The sequence below is a fragment of the Fukomys damarensis genome, unplaced genomic scaffold, assembly GCF_012274545.1.
Source record: "Fukomys damarensis isolate Sample0158 unplaced genomic scaffold, DMR_v1.0_HiC HiC_scaffold_37, whole genome shotgun sequence".
Classification (NCBI taxonomy): domain Eukaryota; kingdom Metazoa; phylum Chordata; class Mammalia; order Rodentia; family Bathyergidae; genus Fukomys; species Fukomys damarensis.
Window position 1 is genome coordinate 13,385,774 of NW_022900949.1, and position 17,592 is coordinate 13,403,365.

The 17,592-nt window shown below is 37.2% G+C and overlaps 1 pseudogene; it reads right to left on the bottom strand.

Moving 5' to 3' along the window:
- Nucleotides 1–1,306: 1,306 nt before the first annotated feature.
- On the bottom strand, nucleotides 1,307–2,246 carry LOC104866696 (annotated as a pseudogene).
- Nucleotides 2,247–17,592: the final 15,346 nt, after the last annotated feature.

The following is a 17,592-nucleotide window of genomic DNA, read 5'->3' on the forward strand; positions in this document are numbered from 1 at the left end:
ATCTGAAATCCCCCTTATTTTTAGTGTTATAATACATAACAAAAGTAATGGAGCTTGGAAATGAAGGAATAACTGCAATACAACCACATCACAATGAAGTTTAAAGCATAAATTAAGGGTAACATTAAAACATCAAATTCTTTTTTGACAAGAACAAGGGTAAAGTACACTGGTGATAAAAATAGAGTACTATTGAAATGACAGGAGGAAATAATGAAACACTATCAAATAAATACTTGCTACATTCATTCCATTTCCCCCACCATGGTTATGTTGTCTTTCTTTTTCCATGACTTCTCATTTTCTGTCTGGCTTATAAAGAAATGCATTGTTACATATAATAGCCACTCAAATGAGAAAAATTTCTCTCCTCAAATCTGCTTTTCTCAAAAAAGTAACATTCACACACTTTTATACAAGTTAACCACAAATTAGTGGGACACGATCTGGACATATTCCCAGGGTCATCATTCAAACCAGTACAGAGATTCAGTTTGATTGATCCATGTAAAAATTACTTATCATTTGACGCACAGTAGAGCTATCATTCTGTGTCTACAGCATCATGTTCAGCTTCAGCACTTGATTTTCTAGTGATTATCAAGTGGCCTGGGTGGGAAAGAGTCCAAGAAAGAGGTCACCTCGCAGACCACTGACTGATGGAAACCCTACTCTGTTCTGAAACTCATTCTCTTCATGTGTTCTAAACAAAGGTTCCTTTCTTTATAGTTAGAATTTAAAAACTTTAGATTTGTTTCTGTACTAGGGCTAAAAGAAGCTTAATTAATGATTTTGAAGCATTCTGAAATCATCTCAGTTCACTTATACCATATATTTTGCTAATTTTGTGGATGAGGGTTCTGAATATGTTTGATGCTACTATTTCCACAGAAGAATGCAGTCAGCCACAAACAACTCTGAGTAAGTGCTTCACAGGCTATAAGTGTCTCACTCCTTGATTTAAAGTAGGATTAACACTAGTCTGTAATTAATAAGGTGGAGTTATAATCAGGTGGGATCTATATTGTAAATATCATCACAGATTTGCTTCAACATTTTCTTGAATACTACCTCCAACTTGCCTTTTTCTAATAGTTTGCTACAACAGCAAAATTTGCTAAAACTAAAACCCCTTCTTCAGGTTCTACTTCGGTGACAATGTTCGGAGAATTGAAATAATTTGTCATACAGCTAGACATAAAGCATAGTAAGGTTTCAAGTCAGGCATTATATGAAACATACTGGGTACCAGAAATCCTGTTCCTGTGAATTACTCTAGAAATCCATCACCAAGGCAAATGACACATCATAGAAGAGAAGGATTCCTAGTGACGATTCTCCTCAAGGCTTCCTTCATGTCCTTGTTTCTCAGGCTATAGATAAAGGGATTCAGTACTTGAGGAAGCACAGAATACATCACTGAAGCCACTGCAGTCTTCCTGGGGGAGTCAGTCACTGCAGCACTAATGTACACCCCCAAACCTGTCCCATAGAACAAGGAGACAACAGACAGGTGAGACCCACAGGTAGAAAAGGCCTTATACTTTCCTCCTGAAGATGACATCCTCAAAATAGAGGACACAATGTGAAAATAAGAATAAATAATTCCGAACAATGGAATACCAACACATATACCACATGAAATGTATATCAGAATGTTATCAATGACAGTATTGGAACAGGCGAGCTTGACGACCTGAGCAAGTTCACAGAAGAAGTGGGGGATGTCCAGGTCTGTGCAGAAGGACAGCCGCAGCGCCATCAGAGTGTGCAGCAGAGAGTCTGCTGTGCTAATTAACAAGGAGACCAGAACAAGCAAAACACAGAAGTAGGGGTTCACAATGACTGTGTACCTTAGAGGACGGCAAATGGCTGCATAGTGGTCATAGGCCATTACTGTGAGGAGAAAATTTTCTAGGAGGGAAAAAGTGATGACAAAACCAGCCTGTATGAAGCAGCCTGTGTAGGGGATGCTCTGTCTCTGTAATTGAATGTTCACTGGCATCTTTTGGATTGTGCTTGTGCTGGAACAGATGTCATTAAAAGACAAAACACAGAGGAAGAAGTACATGGGAGTGGAGGTGGGACTCAGAGCTGAAAACCAAGATAATGAGCAGGTTCCCCAAGATGGTGATCAAGTATATAGATAGGAAGAGGCTGAAGATGAGGGGCTGCAGTTCTGGATCATCTGTCAGCCCCAAGAGATTGAATTCTGAGGAAGCTGTTTGATTTGTAGCTTCCATGTTGGTGATGAATCTGCTTGAAGAGGGAGGTAAAGGGGGAATATGTGCATGACCAGCAGCAACCACATTTGAAATGTGATCATGAAATCAGTATCATGGTAATTTTGATCTTTGGAATCATAGCTTTCAGAACTGTGAGAAACTGAATTTCTGTTTTTAAGCTATCCTAACTATATAATCCTCTTTTATGGCAGGCCTAGCAACTAAGACCCCAAACAAACATCTTCAAAAACACCAAAACAGTAATTAAATTAAATGTAAGAATGTTTTAGCAGTGCCATCATATTGGAAATGGTGCACATTTCTGCTCAGCAAGAAATAGGTCCTCTCTTTAGAATGTGTGAGACCAAGAGTAAGAACATTTGTGAATGTGTTAAAAATATGTTAGAGTTCCCAGGAGAGGCATAAGTGTCTTTTCTCTCATTATCTTATCCTGTCTTCTCATGTCTGTTTTCTTAGATGAAATTCTATTAACACAACAGTCCTCATTTCCAAATAATTAGCAAGGGGAGTTATGTTATATTTTTGACTTCAAGAAAAATAATGTTCATAACTTACCTGGATATTGAAGATGGAAAATCTGTTCTCAGATAGTGCAGTAGGACTGAATTTATCAAGAATCATCTCAGAGCTAAACTATAGTAGTTATTTTTTAACCTGTCAGGGCCAAACTGTGGAGGCAGGCTGTTATATACTGAATTCTATAGTCTAAATCTCTAGGGTCTCCATATCCCTAGCTCCTCACTAGACCATCAATTTTCTGCACTCCTGATCCCAGGAGTGCATAGCCTTAGAGACCATGAAGATACAAGTCAGGGATTGATGATGGCTCAATTTCTGACGCCTAAATGCAGTTGTATAGTGTTAGTTTATCTTCAGTATTTATGTTTACCTTCATTTCACAGACCTTGCATACCCAATATATGGAAATTTCCTAACAAATTTCAGCCTTACATTTAATCTATAAACAAAGGCATCCCTATCTTTTTCACAGCATCAAGAAGATTAATTAAATTTTAACTATATATTCTACTGATGTGAGTAAACAATATAATTATAAATGTTAGATACTAGTTAAGATATTATAAAAATGCCAATACTCACAGTTGCCCCTTCATGGTTATTATTACTTCTGAACATTGTTTTGTACAGAAGATTCCAAGCTATCTCTGATAACTATCTCTGACCATGCATGGATGGAAAATATATAGGCAGAGCTCTTATTCTCTGCTGAAATATTTATGAATATTTCCCCAATATCCATCATAATAGCTTCAGTGTATATTTTTATTCAGAATAGTGGATGACTGTGATTTGAAATTAAGCTCTTCAGTTTAAATTGAGACATAATTGATTTCCAAAATTAATAAAAGTCTGTATTTGATCAGAGTTGAATTGTACTGAATAGAGTGAGATGGCACTTCATAGTAGCATTCATTTTTTAAAATATTTAAAGTCTGTTATTTTATGTGCTTATCAAGTTGTTCATGCCAAATTTCTCTTTATAATTTTGTTACTATCTCATTTTCAAGATAAATTATTTGACCACCACTTTGGGAATAGATGGCATTGAATATCTGCTTTTGCCATTTTTACACATTCACATTTTTAACTCATATTAATTGCCTTTGTCAAAAAATGTAGTGTGGAATTTCAATACATGTATAAAGCATCCAATATTCAAACCTAATCTCTATGCACACTCCTTATCCTCTTGTAAATTCCAGTAGTCCATATACCACACTCAGAACAACATTTTCCTTACACCCTTAGAAACAACAGGTGGTACTGAGTATTACTAAAGATAGTTTTGGTCAAAGTCCTTTGTTCCTTTGAGAAGTATTTATTCACATCATTGGACTATTGCTTAATTGGACTACTTGGATTTTTGTTACTTTCTTGGAATTCTCTCTATAGTGTTCATATAAATCTTCAGTTAGATGAAGTGAGCAAATATGTTCTACTTTTGTTAGACTGTCTCTTCTCTTAGATGACTATTGTATTTGGTGTGCAGACGTGTTGAATTTCAGTGTAATCTCATAAGTCTATTTTTGCTCTTATTTCCTGTGCTTTTAGAGTCATGGAGATAATTATCGAAAGAAGAAATTTACTAAAGCATTTCTCATATGGATTATTTTCTCATAGTTGGGTAGTTTGAGTATTTCGGTATCACATTTAGGACTTGGATCCATTCTGAGATGAGTCTCCTGCAGGTAGAAAGGTGAAGGTTTAGTTTCTAAATTCTGAACATGTATGCTAGCTTTCCTAGCACCATTAAAGATTCAGTCCTTTGTCTGATCATACTCTTGACACACTTCAAAGAGTCATTTGGATATAGTTGTGCAGATTTATTTCTGGGATTTCTGTTGTATTTCACTACTTCTGTTTCTTTTCTATAGTTCTATAAGGAACACTATTGGTAATTTGATTGAGATTAAATTCTGTTTAACAGTTATGGGAATGCGGCAATTTTAAAAATATTCCCAGGAAGTGGGAGGACTACAGTAAAGGAAAGGGGGTTGGAATTAATATGAGAAAATGAAAAAATGGAAACAAAGACTTTGTAAATAGGGATGGAAGGAGGGGTTGCAGGGAGGGCAGGGGGATGGGGAAAATATGAACCAAGATACAACAGGTAAAGTTGCAAATTCCCAACGACATATATAATTGCATTGTACCTGAAATGTACCAATAAACCTACTAAATAGTCCATTGTGCTCATCCACTTATATGGGATATCTATTTTCTAATATCATCTTCACTATCTTTTTGGCTTTGTAATATTACTCACATGAAAAACTGTGATGAGTCCAGTTTGCCTCCCTCTCTGTCTCTCTCTCTCTCCTTTCCTCCTTCCCCAAAATCTTTCCCTACTTTTTCTTTATCACTGAGTCTTACAGGATTCCATTATCTACCTGGCTGAGTTCCTCCATGTTCCTCCATGATCACTCCCCTTAAAATATTCCATTTATTGAATCATGGAACAGTATATCAATGTTGAAAAGCTCTTCAGTCACCCTGGAAATTTTTCTGTGTGTTTTTCCATTCATGTCCTAAAATAATGAATAAAATGTACCCAGACACTAGTGGCTTGGGCACACAGCAATCAGTCATAGGTTCGCCTGGAAAACAGCTGCACAGGTACACAGACCCCAGCCAATGCCAATATTGACAACAGCATTGTTGTGCCCTGGCCAGACACCAGTGGCTTAGACACAAAACCCCAGAAAAAGGGCTGCCAGTAAAACAGCTGTGCAGGCACACAGACCCAATCCAGAGGCCCACCAAGATACCATCAGTAAATGCAAGCAGGTCCCTGCCAGGAGCCCCGCCAGACGCCAGCTGTACAGCAGCACAGATACCAGCCAGAAGCTAGTCCAGACAACATCAGTGTGGATGCACAGGCCGCAGCCAAAGGCCCACAGGAAAAGAGCTGTGCAAACATATAGGCCCTAGGCAAAGGCCTGCCTGGAATATAGCTCTGCAGGCACATAAGCCAAAGCCAGAATTCTGCCCAGACAAAAGCCCACTTCATGTATCCAGAAGGTCATCATTCTTAAGACAGAAATGGGCCAGTGGTGAGCAGCAGAGAGAAGGCCTCTCTGAGGCTTGTTAAAAATTGAAGCCCAATGAAAGAGCAAAGTATAACCACACTAAAGGAACAGCAGACTATAGCAGTTGAAGTGAGAAGACACTTAAACATGTCTGAAAACCAGACATCAGAATTACCAAAGGCAATTCCAAGGGGTAACTAGATGGAACAATCTGAAACTGAGCTACCAAGATTCCATCAACTGGGAACGAAAGAGGATCTGGTAAAAAATAGAATCAGAAATACTTTGTCACATAACAACAGAGACTATGTCCATGGTAAAATAACTGATTAATAACTCTAGAGGAGACACAGATGAACAAATTTAGGAGCTGAGGAACATGGTGGGATGCCAACATAGGAAACAAATATAATCCATAAAACAGATAAAAAAACAGATATCCCAGAGATTAAAAACTCCATTGAAAATTTGTGCAGCCAAATGAGCCCATTTGAGGACAGAATTTCAGACACAGAACACAGGATTGTGATTAGTGACCAGGAGGAAGGATTTCTTAAAAATAGCAAAGGACCAAAACAAATCAGTACAGCAGTTGCTAGGTCCAAGGAGGAATTACATAAGGCTGATGGTGTTAATGAAGAAACAGGAGATAGTGCAAGTGACACAAAATAACTCTTGACAGTAGTCATGGCAGAAAACTTCCTGAGCAGAGGAAAAGAATTTGACATAGACATAAGTGCGCCATATGTCTCCAAATAACTTTGATATATATTCCTAGACATATAATAGTCAGGATTGTAGACACCAAAAAGAACAGGACGCTACAAGCAGTGAGAAGAAAGAAACAAATCATATACAAAGTAAAGCTCATTATAATCTTAGACTACTCCCAAACACAAACCCTAAAGGCAAGAAAAGCCTGGAGTGGTGGGTGTGGTGGCACATGCCTGTAATCACTCTGGAATCTGAGGCAGGAGGATCACTGTGAGTTTGAGACCAGCTTGGGCTACATAATGAGTTCCATATCATTCTCAACTACATAGTGAGACGCCCCTCTCAAAAAAAAAAAAAAGCATAATGAAGAAGAAGGAGAAGGAGAAGGAGAAGGAAAAGGAGAAGGAGAAGAAAATCCTGGCATGAATTATTTCAAGCCTTAAAAGAAAACAACCTCCAACCCAGACTGAAGTAACCTGCAAAACTATCTTTCAAAATCTATGGAGAAATAAGATATTTTCATGACAAAGAACACCTGAGGATCTTCAGGAACACAAAATTATCTGCAAAAAGCTTTAAATAACATCCCAGAAAAAGATAATTAGGGTCACAGCATCACAAAGCCCAACATAATGAATCAAACAAGATAAGAAATTAAATACAAAGGGAGAGAATCAAACAACAAGAAAAGGTCATGGAAAGGATAGCTCAAGAAATATAAATTATAATCATCAATGTTAATGATCTCAATTCACCAGTCAAAGAAATAGACTGGCAGAAGGGGTCAAGATTCAAGATCCAAAAATATACTGCATACAAGAAACACACTGAATTAAAAATAAACTAATAGACTGAAAGTTAAAGGATGGAAAACAATACTAAGTGCATCAGAAGTCCAGAAAAAAATCAGATGTAGCTGTCCTATTTGCAGATAAAGTGGATTTCAAACCAACACTAATTAAGAGAGACAAAGAAAACCATTAAATCCTTGTAAATGTAAAAATTGAATGAATTATAAAGGTAAAAAAATGAATTGTAAGGGTAAAAATTGGAATGAATATACTTAATAGATGTTCACAGACTGTTTCACTCAAGAAATCAGAATACACATTAGTTTCAGCTGTACCTTGGTAATTCTTCAAAATAGAGCACATAACGCATGCTTAAGTAACTGAAAGGAATTGAAGTTATTCCCCTGTATATTATCAGATTATAGTACTATAAAATTAGTGATCAATAGCAAAAGAAATCACAAATATTTTATAAACACATGGAAACTGAACAACACTCATGAATATGGAATGGGTCACAGAGAAAATTGAAGAAGAAACTAGAGTTTCTATAATTACTTGACAACACCCACAAAAAACTTACTGGAATTTATGGGACACAATGAGAGCAATCTTATGAGTGAAATTCACAGTAGTGAATACACATTAGGAAAAGAGAGAGAGCTCAAACAAATTAATGCTGAACCTCAAGCTTCAGGAAAAAGAAGAGCAAGAGAAACTCAAAGCTCATTCAAGGGAGCAAATTATAAAGAGTAGAGCCGAAATCAATGTCATGGAGACTAAGGGAATGATAACAAAAATCAATGAAAAAATAGTTGGCTTTTAGAAAGAATAAACAAAATTGAACAACCCAACCTTATCAAAAAAAAAAAAAAGACAAAAGGCACAAAGCCATGCAATTAGAAATAAAAGGGTAAAATTACAATTAACTCATCAAAATTCCAGAGGATCTTCAATACCTACTTTGAGAACCTATATGCCAATAATATGTAAAACACAGAAGAAATGGACAGATTCCTAGATACATTTAAATTACCAAAGTTGAATAAACAAGACCTAAGAATTTAAAAAATCTCAATATCAATCAATAAAATGGAAAATATAATTGACAATTTACCAACAAAGAAAAGTTTATGTCTCATAGATTCACTGCTGAATTCTACAAGGCATTGAGAGAACTATTGCCATAGCTGCTTAAACTCTTCAACGATGTTGAAAATGAAGCAATACTCCCAAATTCATTCCTGGAAGGAACCATCACCTTGATCCTAAAAGAGAAGAAAAACCCAACTGGAAAAGAGATTTAAAAACTCATAGCCCAGTGATATAGATTAGCCAATCACCCTAATTAACATAGATGCAAAAATCCTCTACAAGTACTAGTAAATAAAAATGCAGAAGATGATCAAGAAGTTCATACACCACGACCAAGTTCAATTCATTCCAGAGACGCAAGGATGATTCAACATAAATAAATCAATAAATGTCATATACTATATTAACAGAGCCTAGGACAAAAAACATATGATCATCTCAATATATGCAGAAAAGGTTTTCCATAAAAGCCAACACACATTCATGATGAAAAGCATATAGAAAATTTGAATAAATGGTCTATTTCAACCTCATAAAAACAATCAAAAAATAAAACAACAGTCAACAAAATACTAAATGGTCAAATTCTGAAAACTTTGCAGATAAAATCAGGAGCAAGAAAAGGATGTCCACTATCACCTCTTCTGTTCAATACAGTTCTGCAATAAAATGAATACAATAAATAAACAAGAGACAGAAATTAAAGTAATAAAGATAGGAAATGAAGAACTTAAATTGTAATTTTTTGTATTTGACATGATACTCTATATAGCAAAGCCCAAGAAGCCTCCACCAAAATACTTCTACACTTAATAATAAAATTCAGTAGAATAGCTGGTAACATGTTTAAACAAAAATCAGTGGGCAGAGGTAAGGGGAAAAAATGAGAATCAATTTGCTGATGATATGATACTCTACATCGAAGATCCAAAAAACTCCACCAAAAAACTTCTAGACTTAATTGACAGATTCAGTGGAGTATCTGGATACAAGATGAATACCCAAAAATAAATAGCCATCTTATACACAAATAACAGATACACGGAGAGAGAAATAAGGGAAAAAATTCCTTTTACAATAGCATCAAGAAAAATGAAGTATCTAGGAATCAATCTAACAAAAGAAACAAAAGATCTCTACACTGAAAACTACAGCACTCTGAAAAAAGAAATTAAAGAGGATATAAAAAAATGGAAAGATATCCCCTGCTCCTGGGTAGGAAGAATCAACATAGTGAAAATGGCCATACTACCAAAACTGCTATATACATTCAATGCAATGCCAATTGAAATTCCAACACTATATTTCACAGAACTAGAAAAACAAAACCAAAAATTAATTTGGAACCATAAGAGACCTAGAATAGCAAAAGCCATTTTAGGCAACAGACACATGGCACCAGGTGTAACAATTCCCAATTTGAAACTATACTACAAAGCCACTGTGATAAAAACAGTATGGTACTGGCAAAGAAATAGGCTTGAGGATCAGTGGAAAAGACTGGAAGACACAAAAACAAATGCAGATGTACTCAGCTACCTCATCTTTGACAAAGGAGCAGACCATCCTCAGTGGAGGAAAGATAGCCTCTTTAATAAATGGTGTTGGAAAAACTGGATCTCAACCTGCCACAGATTAAAATTAGACCCTTATCTTTCACCATGCACTAAATTAAAATCCAAATGGATTAAAGATCTAAATATTAAAACAGAAGCATTAAACTTGCTGGAAGGTAAGTTAGGCAGAACTCTGGAAGACATTGGTATAGGAAAGGACTTTATGAACAAATCCTCAGTAGCACAGGAACTAGCAGATATAATCAACAACTGGGATCTCATCTTACTAAAAAGCTTCTGTACTTCAAAAGAAACCATCAGCAGAACTAAGAGACAATCTACAATGTGGGAAAAAATTTTTACCAGCTCTTCCTCAGAAAAAGGACTATCATCAAGGATATGTAAAGAACACAAAACAATCAGTCCCCCCAAATATAAAGACCCAATTCAAAAATGGGCATTCAAAGTGAACAGACATTTCTCAGACAAAGAAGTAAAAGCAGCAAGAAAATATTTGAAAAAATGCTCCACATCACTGATCATTCTAGAGATGCAGATGAAAACAACACTGAGATTCCACCTCACCCCACAAAAAATGGCTGCTATCAAGAAATCACACAATAACAAATGTTGGCGGGGTTGTGAGGAGAAATGAACCCTTCTCCATTGTTGGTGGGAGTGCAAATTGCTGCAACCACTATGGAAATCAATATGGAGATACCTCAAAGAGCTTGGACTGGAGGTTCCATTTCACCCAGCCATCCCTCTGCTGGGTATCGTTCCAAGAGAACTAAAAGAATCATATCACAGAGAAGCATGTGCACCCATGTTTATAGCGGCACAGTTCGTAATAGCTAAATCTTGGCAACAGCCCATTTGCCCATCCGTTGGAAACTGGATAAAGAAGATGTGGTTTTTCTATAAAATGGAATATTACTCAGCCATAAAGAAGGGGAAAATAGATTCATTCATAGGAAAATGGATACATATTGAAGATATATTCCTAAGTGAAATAAATAAGTCACACATGTGCAAATACTGAATAGTTTCCCTGCTGTGAATAATCTGCAACAATGCATAAGTTTCTAATAAGATTACTAACATTTAGAAAAGGGAAGAAAGGAGCTAAAGGTGTAGGGAAGGTGGGATGGGTAGGGGAAGAGTAAAAAGGGAAAAGAAAAAAATGTGAGAGAATGAAAAGATGAAAATAAAGTGTTTGTAAATGGGGAGGGTAGGAGGGGGTGAAGGGAGGGCAGATGTAAGGGGAAAAAATGAGAATCAAGACTTGTCATGTAGAGGTTCAAGATCCCAACAATGAATGTAACTGTACCATATCCCTAAAATGTACCAATAAACTCAATTAAAGCTGAAAAAAATCAATAGCCTTCCTGTGCATGAAAAACAGACTCACTGAGAGAGCAGCTGGACAAACAGCTCCTTTCATAATAGCATAAAAAATGAAAAACCTAGAAATCAACATGATGAAATAAATCAAAGACCTCTACACAAAAAAATATAGTACTCAGAAAAAAGAGATCAAAGGGGAAATCAGAAAATGTAAAGACATCCCTTGTCCTTGGCTAGGAAGAAACAATATAGTGAAAATGGAAATAGTTTCAAAACTGTTATGTAGATTCAATATAATGCCAATTGACAGTCCCAAAGCATAAGTCATAGAGCTTGAGAATTAAAATTTTAAAAATCATTTGGAAGAAGAAAGTTAGAAAAGGAAAAGCCATTCTAGGCCACAAAGTTTATGTTGCAGATATCACATTTTCAATTTGAAACTATACTATAAAACTACTGTGATAAAACAGCATGACACTGGTGAAAAACAGACCTGCAAAGCAGTGGAACAAGTTCTACATGTAGAAACACCTCCAGACATACTCAGCTACCTCATCTTTAACAAAGGAGACACACCCTCCCCACTAGAGGAAATATAGTCTCTTTAATAAATGGCGTGGGAAAAATTGGGTTTCAACTTGTCACAGATTAAACATAGTCCTGTATCTGTCACCATACACTAAATTAAAACCAAAATGGATCAAAGCTCTAAATACTAAGTTAGAAACACTAAACCAGCTGGAACAGAGGTAGAATTATTGAAGACTGGCACCAGAAACTTCATGAAAAAAACTCAGTAGTACATGAACCTGCACAAAGAATCAACAACTGGGATCTCCTTTCATTTTAAAGCATCTGCACAGCAAGAGAACCAACAGAGTAAAGAGGCAATCACAGTGTAGACAAAAAATTAACCAGCTTTCCTCACACAAAGGTCTACTATAATAAAAATATATACAGAACTTACAAAAATCAGACCTTCCAATTTTAAAGACCCAATCCAAAAATGGACATCTGAAATGAACAGAAATTTTTCAGACAAAGAAGTAGAAGAAGCAAACTAATATATGAAAAAAATGTTCAACATCAGTGGTCATTTAAGAGTGATGAAAACAATGCTGAGATTCCACCTCACCCCAGAAAGAATAGCTGCTATTAAGAAATAAACCAATAACAGATACTCCTGGGGTTTTGGGGAAAAACAAACCCTACTTCACTGTTTGTGGGAGTGTGAACTGGTGCAACCACTGTATAGATCACTATGGAGTTTCCTCAAGGAACTAGGATTAGAGGTTCTATTTAACCCAGCAATTCCCCAACTGGACATTTTCCCAAAAGAATTAAAAACTTATAGCCCAGTGATATACATGCACTCATATTAATAGAAGCACAGTTTGTAATAGCTAAAATTTGGAAACAACCAAATTATCCATCAACTAGAGACTGGATAAAGAAAATGTGTTGTTCTGTTTTGTTTTTTTTTTAATAAAAGGAGTACTACTCAGATATAAAGAATGAGAACGTATAGACATTTATAGCTAAATGGATGCACATAAAGGCCATACTCACTTGTGTAAATGCTGAATAGCTTCTCTGATGTGAGAGTGATAGTTTAAATAAATATCAAAAGGCATAATAGATAATGTGAAATAGGAAGTAAAGGTCCAACGTAGAAGGGGAATTGGAAGGAGTAGTGGAAAGAAAAGAAGGGAAATAAATAAATATGAGGAAAGAGAAAAAAAAAACAGGGACAAACTATTTGTAACTTGGGAGTGGTGGATGGATTTAAGGAAAGGTTGGGAATCAGGAAAAAATATGAACCAAAATATATCATCTAAATGTACAAATTTCACATGATGAATGTCAGGGCTGAAGATTCAGCTCAGTGGTTCAGCACCTGCCTTGCAAGAGAAAGACCTGAGTTCAATCCTTGGTACCAAAAAAAAAAAAAAAAGATGAATGTCATCATATTGTATACCTTTTAGGTATACATTTTATGCAGCATTAAGATTAAAAAATTTAAAAAGTATAAATTAATGGCAAAGTATATGATGTCATATATGGAGTTCTAAAAATGTTAATTTTTTCAAAGATCCAGAAAGGCAGCAGCAATGTATAACATTAAAATAAAAATTTTCAGAGGAATGCAAACATAGGTGAAACCTAAGGGGATCTTTGAGTCTATGTCTGTAGGAAAGGGAAGAATAGCTTCACTAGGTGTTGATAATTCAGTATCCTGGGTGAATATTTGAATCTTATTTGACAAAGACAGAGATAGAGCTTATTTACTTAAGAAGTACTAATTAACTCAAAATGAGTTTGGACACTAGCTAGACTCATAGTTGTGAATGAGAACATCTGGAAGTTTAAGAACAGCCTCAAAGGTAGAGTTCAATAGAACTCAGTGCTGCATGGATAGTTGGATTTGTAATATTCTCCATATCGTTGAGCAGCAGAACTTGATGACTGTAATTCCAGGAGCCCTAACTGGTGATAAATGAGGGTGTGAGTGTACCTATTACATGAAAAATCAGTCCAAAACTTTATTGGTATGGTCAGAAGAGTATGGAGAAGAGTACTGGGGACACTGCAAAGAGAGATCACCTCTGAGGTGCTTTGCTAAAAGTGAAGAATACAATGCAACTATAGCCAAGGCAGGCTGAGAGATCTAGAGGAGGATTTTGCAATATTTGAAAGTGAAATCACTATAAATTTGCCTTCAAGATGCAAGGCTTTGCAGTTGACATCACATGCTGTAAAGTTATATACTGAGGAAGGTTTGATTGGGAATGCTCAAGTGGCAATGAAATTCTAGCATATGGTCATTGAAAGTTTCTACTTCAAACCAAGACACAGTGATACATTTTACCATTTAAAAATTTTATCTCACTGAATACAAAAGTGATACCCAGCAAATGGGACATTGAAATGAACACAGAGAAAAAGAAATAATTTTATATTTGATGAGAATGTAAGCATCTATACCTACTATAGAAGTCACCATGGAAGTTCCTCAAAAAATACTAAAACTTGTTCCAGCCTTATGTTTTATTTATTCTACTCTGGAGGCTCACATAGCTCTTCCACAGCTTCTGTTCAGTCTAACCTGTGAAGTGTGGGACCCTAAAATACTGTCATTCGAGTCGTCTATGTGATTTCAAGAGCAAATAAATGAATACATATGTGTTTGTTACATAAAAACTTAATGTAGAAGAGAGAGAACATACAGCAGGCTGAAGGCAGCAGGACTCACGAAATGCTCAGAGGAAGCTTACCAAGTTTTACACATATTGAAATGCAGAGGAGCAAATGTAAGCCAAGCCACCAGAAGACAACTTAAAGGAGAAGCCCATCAGATGAAATCCAGTAACAAAGATGTTCAGAAATATAGGTAGGGTCGCTTGTCAAACCTGGAAGTGCTTATGATCTCAGTCTGAAGAACTTATAACCTTGGGGAATTTCAAACCCCCATCCTGGAAGTAATTAAGAGCATCAATGGCTATTGAACTGCCACCTGGTGCCAAGCCCAGCAGGAATCACCCACCTGTCCTAAAGCTCCTCCAACTGTGAGAGGAAGCGCAATGAGCAGGGTATTCACGAGAGGGGCTTTCCTCAGATCAGGGCACTAAGGAAAGGATGAACCAGAGGATCATTCTGGGAGCAGTGGTTGAGTTAGAACTTATGAACCCTAGGGACAGAAAGGAGCAAAGGGCATGGTGCTAGTTAGGAACCCAGAAGCAGACATTACTGTGAGACAGTGACAATCAAGGGCAGAGTTTGAAGTCACTATGATTGGGGATCATGGAGTGCAGCATTGCCAGAGCAGGCACTCTCTTACTACAACCCCCCAAATGCTGCTGAACTCTCCTCAACAGCTCCCTTCAATCATCCCCCAAATGCTGTTGAATTCCTCTCAAAAGGGCTCTCTTATGTCAAGACGTAGACACCCCTGAAAGACACTCTATGAAGGTGCACAACTGGGACACATGATCACTGCACAGGAGGAGACAAATCTAGATCAGTGGCTGTGCAGGCTAATTCCTGCCAGACCTGGGAGATCACTAAAGCCTTATATCGGGTTTAGACTGTAACCCAGTAAGTAGCAGTATTGATTTTATATGGGAATAGAAGGGGCAGAAATGAGCTGTCAGAGCAGCACTCAATGGGTAGGGATGCTTCCTCTGGCCTGACACAATGGGACCATTGTATTTGCTAAACAGAGAACACCTTGGTGGAACTAGGACAGAACTGAAACTGGAGAGCATGGGATAAATTAAGAGGAGTGAGCCAGACAATGCAAATAGCAGACCTTGTAGAAAAATCTGCACCTGTTCACGGAAGACGTGATGGCGACCTAAAAGCATTCTGAAATCCCCAGAAGTTCCTGAGCATTTTTGTGTGATTATTTTGGGGGGTGTTCCCACATTTTAGCTTTTGAAAGGCAGACCTCTGTACAGATGTATGCATGGATTTAGCTATGTGTAACAATTTAGAATCAAAGTTTCTCACAAAAGCCCTATGTGTCTGGAAGCTGACTGGCTCACAACTATATCTGTGAGTTACTTCACCCAGGTTTTTGTTTCTATATACGTTAAGCTAGTGATCACCTTATCAATTAAATTCCTTATCTCTTTATTTATATTATATGTGAGGTAGTGCTTTAAGAACTATTAGCATAATGGGGGGCACAGAGGACCCTTTCTTCTACCCAGTTGAGCTTGGACAACAACATAGGGCCAATCCTCCTTCCACTGTTGCAAGTCGAATAAATGGCACGAATGCTGCAACAAGCATACTTGTTCAAAGCCTCTGATTCAGGAGAACCAGCACTCAATTAATCATTCCTCTCAGTCTTATGCTGAGACCCACCAGGAAGCATCCAGGCTGAGGGTAGGAGGCACCTCCTTAAGAATCTGAAAGCCTGATTTATCTGTGTGCTTTTTGCTTTTCCTGATCTCCTAGCACCACTTTTCTTTTCATGCTACATTTTTGTTTCTGTTGAATCAACACTAAGCACATTTTCCTGTTATCTTCATTAAATGTAGCTGATTTTCTTCTATATACAATGTATATATGCAGTTACATGCCTGTCATACACCAGAACCTGTAATCTGTTGTATCTCTCTCATTAAAGACTTTTGTTGATTCTTTCATGCCCTCGTATATATCATCAATTTGGTATTTGGCATTCTCTCCATGGACATCAACCTTTGAGGAGTTAAACATCCTAGAGACTTGTTTTGGGGTTATTTTCAAATAGTGTGTGTGTGTGTGTGTGTGTGTGTGTGTGTGTGTGTGTGTGTGTGATGAGGGTTTAAATTCAAATATTATGGAAAAATTACATCAGTAGTATGGGGCTCATTTTAGTGCGCACTTCCCAATGCTGTTATCTTGGGTTTGATTGTATTTTATTATTTATACACCTCTTCAGTCAACTCAGCATAATGAAATCAAACCCAATCTGTGTTGCAAAAGAAATAACCTCTACCAATTATATCAGCATCTTTAGAGCCAATCATGTATTGATTATATACACTAAAATTTATTTGAACAATTTTTATCCTTTTATCCCTATTCCATAAAGGCTGCAAATCCTTGAGCTCTTTTTGTTTAAGATTTTTTGTACAACGGATTGAATTTGGGTCCTTGAGCTTGTGAGACAGGCTCCAGAACCACTGAGCTAAATCCCCAGTTCCCTGAACATTTTTCTTTCAATCAGGCTGTACCTGAGTGCACTGTGCTTTGTCCTCAGGCTAAGTCACAACTCTATCTCAGCCTGAGTCTCGTCCACCATTCACAATGTTGTCACTTTCCCACCCATGATCTCTGTGTTGGGTGTCAGGCAATGTCCTTACTGCCACCAGAAGGTAGGCTGTTGGCCGGATATTACAGAGAAACAAAACACTCTGCTTTTTAAGAACAGTAGAGGAGTGCCTGCTCAGGCTGTGCTCTATCACTGCTGTAATATCTTTCGCCCCCATGGTTAGGCAGTTACACTCTGCTGTGTCCCACCCACCAGCTCTGTGACACTGAAGGGTCCTGGTGCTCAGCAACCCTTGGCCAGGCATGGGGGAATCATTCATGGCTGCACTGAATAATGGAAAATGTACAGGATGTAACATGGATTCAGAACTCCCAAGTTTTCGGGGGAACGGTGCAGGATTGCCTGTGCTGGAAATTCCTTTCTAACATGTGCTTCACTAGTATAATCTGTAACTCCCGGAGGCATGGCTCTCCTAGCTGCCAGCTCTGGGTCCTCAGAACAAGTGCCCTTGTTCTACATGGCTCCAGG